The sequence below is a fragment of the Medicago truncatula genome, chromosome 5 (assembly GCF_003473485.1).
Source record: "Medicago truncatula cultivar Jemalong A17 chromosome 5, MtrunA17r5.0-ANR, whole genome shotgun sequence".
NCBI lineage: Eukaryota > Viridiplantae > Streptophyta > Magnoliopsida > Fabales > Fabaceae > Medicago > Medicago truncatula.
In genome coordinates, this window is record NC_053046.1 from 26,556,107 (window position 1) to 26,562,672 (window position 6,566).

Here is a 6,566-nt window from a genome sequence, read left to right on the forward strand (position 1 = left end):
CAATATTTATTCGGGTTATGTTTGATAATAGTAATAATATCAAAACTCATGTAGAAACTTGAAAGATAGCTTATGTTTAGGGAAAAAATTATCTCTCAAAGTTGTCCTGTAACAAATGCAAATTGGGCAGTTTACCTCTTTGTTATTTACTCATATAGTTGATTAATAAGACCAAAACGAATATCATGTTAAAACAAAAAATTCAACATAATCAAGATATGTGAATAACTACTATAGAAGACACAAGATAAAGAGAATATCAAACTATAATTTATTAATCAATCTTATTCAGACATGTATTACATAAGATATGAACCTTTCTTAAATATATATTGATTGATTTATTAATAATAGAAGAGTTAACAGGTTTCAGAGATTGATACTACTCGATGGAGGTTTGCAACATGGAAGTTTAGGACACTCAATTGGTTGACATTCTATATCAAGTTGTCGACAACAAGGTGGTAAGTCTTGTAGATTTCCAACCAGAGCGCACATGCAATAGCAAGAATTAACACCACAAAGTTGAAAATAGTTTTCATTATACCAGAGCTTCGTTTGCAAATAACAATAAAGTGGATAATTCAGTTGTATGTTAAAACAATGTCTACTTATTTATAGGTAAATAAATAATATTGTAATATATCATAAAAATAAATATTTAGACTTTATTAATGTGGAAGCCTTAATTGTTTTGTTAACTATATTTTTTTTTATGCTGACTACTTTTTCTTATGTTAAGTAAATTATAATACCTTACTATTTTATGAAACTATAATCTCTAAAAATATTTATTTGTAATAAAAATATTATATTGAGAATAATTTTCATTCTACGATAATTTAACTTACATATAAACTTATTTATGAATAAAAAAAATTAAATAAAGGGAAGTTGAATGAGAGACACTACAACCCCCTAAATATATTTTTAAAAAATAAATAGAGAAAAATAACAAGTTGGGGAAGGGGGGGACATGGGACCAAAACCCTAAAGACAAATTATAAAATATAAAATATGTAAGATACAATCTATTTCAAGTGTGATAATCTTTAATTTGTATGTTGTTTCAAAAAATATAATCAACCTTAACTATGATGGAAAAAACAACATATCTCTGGCGAAATATTGACGATTTTTTTCACTATTCATTTGTCAACTTCTCTAGTTTCCTTCCTTTCTAGGTAATCATCCCTTTCCCCACCGCCTCCATCTTTATTGCTTCGATCATGCCTCTACCAATCATAATAACATGGTCGTTTCAAAAAATATAATCAACCTTACCTATGATGGAAAAAACCTGTCTCTGGCGAAATATTGCCGATTTTTTTCACTGTTCATTTGTCAACTTCTCTACTTTCCTTCCTTGCTAGGTAACCATCCCTTTCCCCACTGCCTCCATCTTTATTGCTCGATCGTACCTCCACATTCATAATAACATGGTTGTGCCTTCGTTATACTGATTCAGCTGAATCGGCCAAAACACCAACAATTAAACCATCCAAAACAAATACAGTTAATATACCAAACACTGATACATCAGAAAACCAACATCAAGCTACCCAGAAACAACCTAAGACCTTTGCTCAGGCTTTGTCAAATTTACATGATATTGGTGTCTCCTAAAACACTATAAGTATTTTAAGATTGAAAGACTAAGTGCAAGTATACACCGCCCAAGTTATATAATAAAAAAATTTCGATCCCACAGGGACTGTGGAGCTATAGCTTGAGATAGCTTTTTAGTAGAAAACTTATTTGGAGAAAAATAAAATAAATAATTTGTCACAACAATAAAAGTAAAAGTTAAGTTTAGGAAAGCAGTTAAAGTCTTTAGAAAATCTCAAGATGGAAGATGTGGTTTAGAACTAGGTTTAACTTTGATAAAATATTACTGCAATTTGTAGAGCTGTAGAACTAGGTTTAACACATATCTTTTAAACAGGATCCACTCCTTACTTTGTCAGGGTAAGCGAGCTATATCATTAGAAGTAAAACCTCTAATGGTTTTCTTTAAAAACAGTTTATTTGAGCAAAGCATGACGCTAAAACTTTGTATATCACAAGCAATTAATAAATCATAACCTCACCATGTCTAAACCACTAGATGGGGTTCATCTCTTGATGAACTGAACCATGGAAATGAAGATGGAAATAAATGAAAACGTAGAATATTAAACTAATAGAATAGATAGAGTTGTCACAAGATTATAATCCTTGAAGGAATAAGGCGAGCCAAAGCATCACTAAGTAATCTACTCTAAAGTCTCTAGATCCTAGCTACCATGCTCGTCTATGGTAGAAGATAAGATGTAATTGTTAGAACAAGAATGGTTCATACAAGTTCTTTTGGATTTTGATGATAACAAAGTATTAAAGAATAATTGATATACTAACATATGTTCAAGTGTGCATGATTTCCTTATCATGAAGAACGAACATATGAAGATCTTAATAAAGGGGTTTGGAAGCATAGAAGACTATGTTGGAAGATCTACTTGAAGGTCAACTAGAAGTCAACAACCTTAGTAGAAGGAAGTCTCACAAAAGCTGGGTTGTGATCTCTACAGACTTTGTGAAGGACATTAGACACAGAATCTGACAGGCTACTTGAATCTAAGGGACCTAGAATCCACATAAGCTTTTGTCTTATTATGTGAGTTTTTTCTATCATAGCATCTAGTAGAGCAGTTCTTTTGTCTTCTTTTGTTTATGTGTACAACCGGACAAAGGACATTAGGAACGAGAAAAGAAACAGATAATTCTCCTTTCAGCAAAAAAATTCAAAGTACTTTCTAGTGGATTTATCCATATCAGGAAAAGGGACAACGTTGGTGATCAAAGCTTCACAACGACTCTATTTGCTCTGGAAATCTTCTCCAAAGTCTATCAAATCATTGCCTATAAAAGGAGCTGAAGAATAAGTAACAAGACTCTGATATTTTTCTGTACCAAAATTCTATCAAATCAAATAGAGAAAAACAGTTGGGATTTATTTTCAAGTTTATATCTTAGAAATCCTAAGAAGTGAGTCTGTTTATTTGTTCAGTTTACACTCACTAGTTAAAAAGAGTGTAAGAACCGATTAACTTTTTTGCAGTTGGGGCAAACATTTTACAAAGTTTCTCGCCTGCGTGCTTGAGCATATAAGTCCCTTGGTGAAACCTTGAGCATCTAGGAAATCTCAGTCAGTTGTGATTGAGTAGGGTAAAGTCTTAAGCAATTGTTCTTAAGCAAGGGAAGTATCTTGCAAATTTGCTTGAGAAAAGAAGTCTTTAGGTAGAGTCCTAGAGCATAGAAGTCCCTTGCTGTGTGCTTGAGCATTGAGAAGTCTCTTGGTGTGTCCTTAAGCAAATTGTAATCAGAGTGATTATAGTGAAATCCCTTGGAAGTGCAAAGGGATTAGAATACTTCTGTGTTGTAGGAGAAACCATTATAAATTGCTTTGTGTCTGTCTTCTCTTTCTCTCTGACTCTTTATATTTTATTTGTGTGTTCTGTATTTCCGCTGCATTCAGACTCCGAGTCAGAATCTGCAACATTAGATTATGTTCGGGTTTGTATTAAAGGAAAATTTTATGGTGAAATCATGAGAATGACTTTTTTTTGGTGAAGTTAATACTATAACATCAAAAATGTAATGAGTAACACCCCACTGTTTGTACAATGACATCAAAAGTTCAGTCCTCATAGTATCATCAACTCATCATATTAACAAGACTACACTTAATCTAATTTTATCCTACCTTATTATAAGTGTAACACTTAAGACTATCACATAATATCATCAACTCTGTTTGCATGTTAAAGATTCCAACAATAAAATAGTACATGTAAGTCCAAGATGTTGCAAGCATTACTAGATGAATTACTATTGATCATTAATCAGAAATCAACAATTTAAAAATGAATCAAACATTAAGATCAAAATTAACTTTTTCAAAAAAGTCAGTTTCTTGACTGCACCATAAAAGCTCCCTTGTATTAAACACTTACAAAAAGAAATCTTCAAAAAGACTCACACTATTAAACCCCCTCCTCTTATGTGTTTTTCTCACCTTTAGTTGGTATCAGTGCATGGTACGTGCTCTGTCACTTAACCGTGCCTTAGAAAAAGATCCAAGGAGAAAAACATGTCTTCCGCTACTGAAGCCTCCAAACCAGATGTCAACAATACATCTACCACTGAGAAAAACAATTATTCTTCTAAACCTCCATTTTCAATGGAGAGGCTACTCAGTTCCCTAAGATGGACATTTTCTTTAATGCTTCAGCAAAAAGAGATGTTTACTTGTTATTTACATATTTACATATGCTCTTTCAATTGACTCTTTTTTTTTCAATAAAGAAACTTGCGAATAAACTTTTGATGGATATATGTAATTTGTAACTCCGATTAGATATCTATATGGATTCATTACCGGTATGTTCTTTTGTTATGTTAACTTTTTAAGTTGTTGATTAAAAAAAATCATGATTTTGTATCCTACAAACAATTTTATTTTTCTAATACCCTTTTGTTTGTTTAATGATTTGATCCATATACAAACTCAAGTCTATGCTCTATTTTATATGAAATTGTTTCCTAATCTATTATCGTCGTCTCTAAATTTGATATTTAATATTAAACAAAGAACTGAATGGTGAAATTTAATATTGGTATCAAATCAAACTTCAAACTTCAAACATCAAACGATGAACCAAGTGATGAAATTTGATATTGAAACAAATGAGATTAGACAAGTCTCTCAAAAAAATCTTCAAATATAGGTTTGATTTCTTTTGGGATAATTAGGTTGCGCTCATAGGGTCTCGATGATAACCAACCATGAGAATAGATTTGATTATTGTTGAGAAATGTTCATGTATTCTAAGAGGAAACATGATATACCAATTGAATGCTATGTCCTTAGAAATATTTAATTACAGAATAAAGAAATAGATTGAGAATGTAATAGATTAAACATTCAGATGAAAACCTTAATCCCATGATGTTTTATAAACATCTGAATTTTAAACCTAACAAACATTGCTCTTAACAAACTTATTCATTTTCAGCTAATCAAAAACAGAAATTAGATTGATAATCACATAAAACTCCTCGTGGATCAATACATTTTTTCCTACTCGATAGAACCGTACACTTGCAGAGCTATCAAGTTTTTGCTGCTATTGTCAGGGAATTAGTGATATTAATCAACTTTTTGGTATCGGTTAGACTGAAGCTTTTCTTTTATTTTGTTACTTTTGGATTCTCTATTTCTTTGAATGCGAAGAACCCACAGTCTCATAGATTTTGTTCAACCAATTCCTGAGATTGAAAGGTTCTTTCATAGAAGAAGAAGAGAAGTGCACAATAATCAATTGGCTGCAAATCGTAGGCTTAAATAGTATGTTACGCCTTTTACGACAGATCCCCATATGGGATCAACTAAGGCAAGCGTTCTATGCCCGAGTGTTTCCCCTAAGCAAAACTGCTCAATTGAGGAATCAAATCACACGATTCCTTCAAAATGAGATTCCCCCTCTAGTGTTATGCTTTCCTATTATCCCATCTTTTAGTCAGATGAGAAGTCATTAAGACTTGGAAGTAGAACAACTGTTGCGTCTCTTGCTGCTCAGATTGCTTATGAATAGCTCTCTCGTTTTGTCGAAGTCAAATTGCAAGGTACCTAAATCTGCACTACGCATAAAACAACTCTCAAGGGATTTAAGAAGAGCTTGCGATAGAGAATTAGACTACTAAAACAGGATATAAATATAGTTTTTTTGGTTTGTTAAAAAAAATTGACAAAAATTTAAAATAAATTTCAAAGTATTCTTGGTAGCTAGCATTCTTCCACTCTTTTGAATTAGAAGAGATTAACATAAATTTCAAAGTCTCATCACTTTACCTGGAACAAAGGACTAGGACGGCGAAAATACAAGAATATTTATTTTGTCAAGTAGCATCGAGCAGCATACCGAAACAACTTCATTATCGTGACTTGAGGCTGGCGAATGAGCACACAACCAATGCAGCTGTGCGCCTTCAGCAACCATCTGCAGAATTTGTTCTTGCTCTGGTTGACAATATTAATTCTTATTTCACTTTGTTCTTGCCTCAGACCATGTGCTTGCCACATATATGGTTGCAAAATCACTTGTTCACAACAGTTTGCAACCTCAGAAAGTTGTTACAAATAATTACCAATAGAGAGATGCGCAAGTTTGGCTTGCACTGCACTCTTTATCACATATTAAAACAATACTAAAGATATTTTTTCGACTGTGATTTGCTTGATTAATGAGGTTATGCCACACAAATTATATCTTCATCGTCCCATAACTTTATTTTATTTATTTATTGTTCACAATTGTTCTCATTTTGTTCCTCTCTAATGGGATTTTGAAGTTTGTTGCTTATGTGGTTTTGTTAAGGTAAAGAGTTTGTCATTTGAAATTTCTTGATTGATTTATCTTTAATTCTCCAAAGAGTAGAACTATTAGTTTACTTATGTTACCTTTGTTTGAATCTGAGGTCATTTGGTGGGTCAAATGTGATAAAATGTTCAACTAGTTTTTATG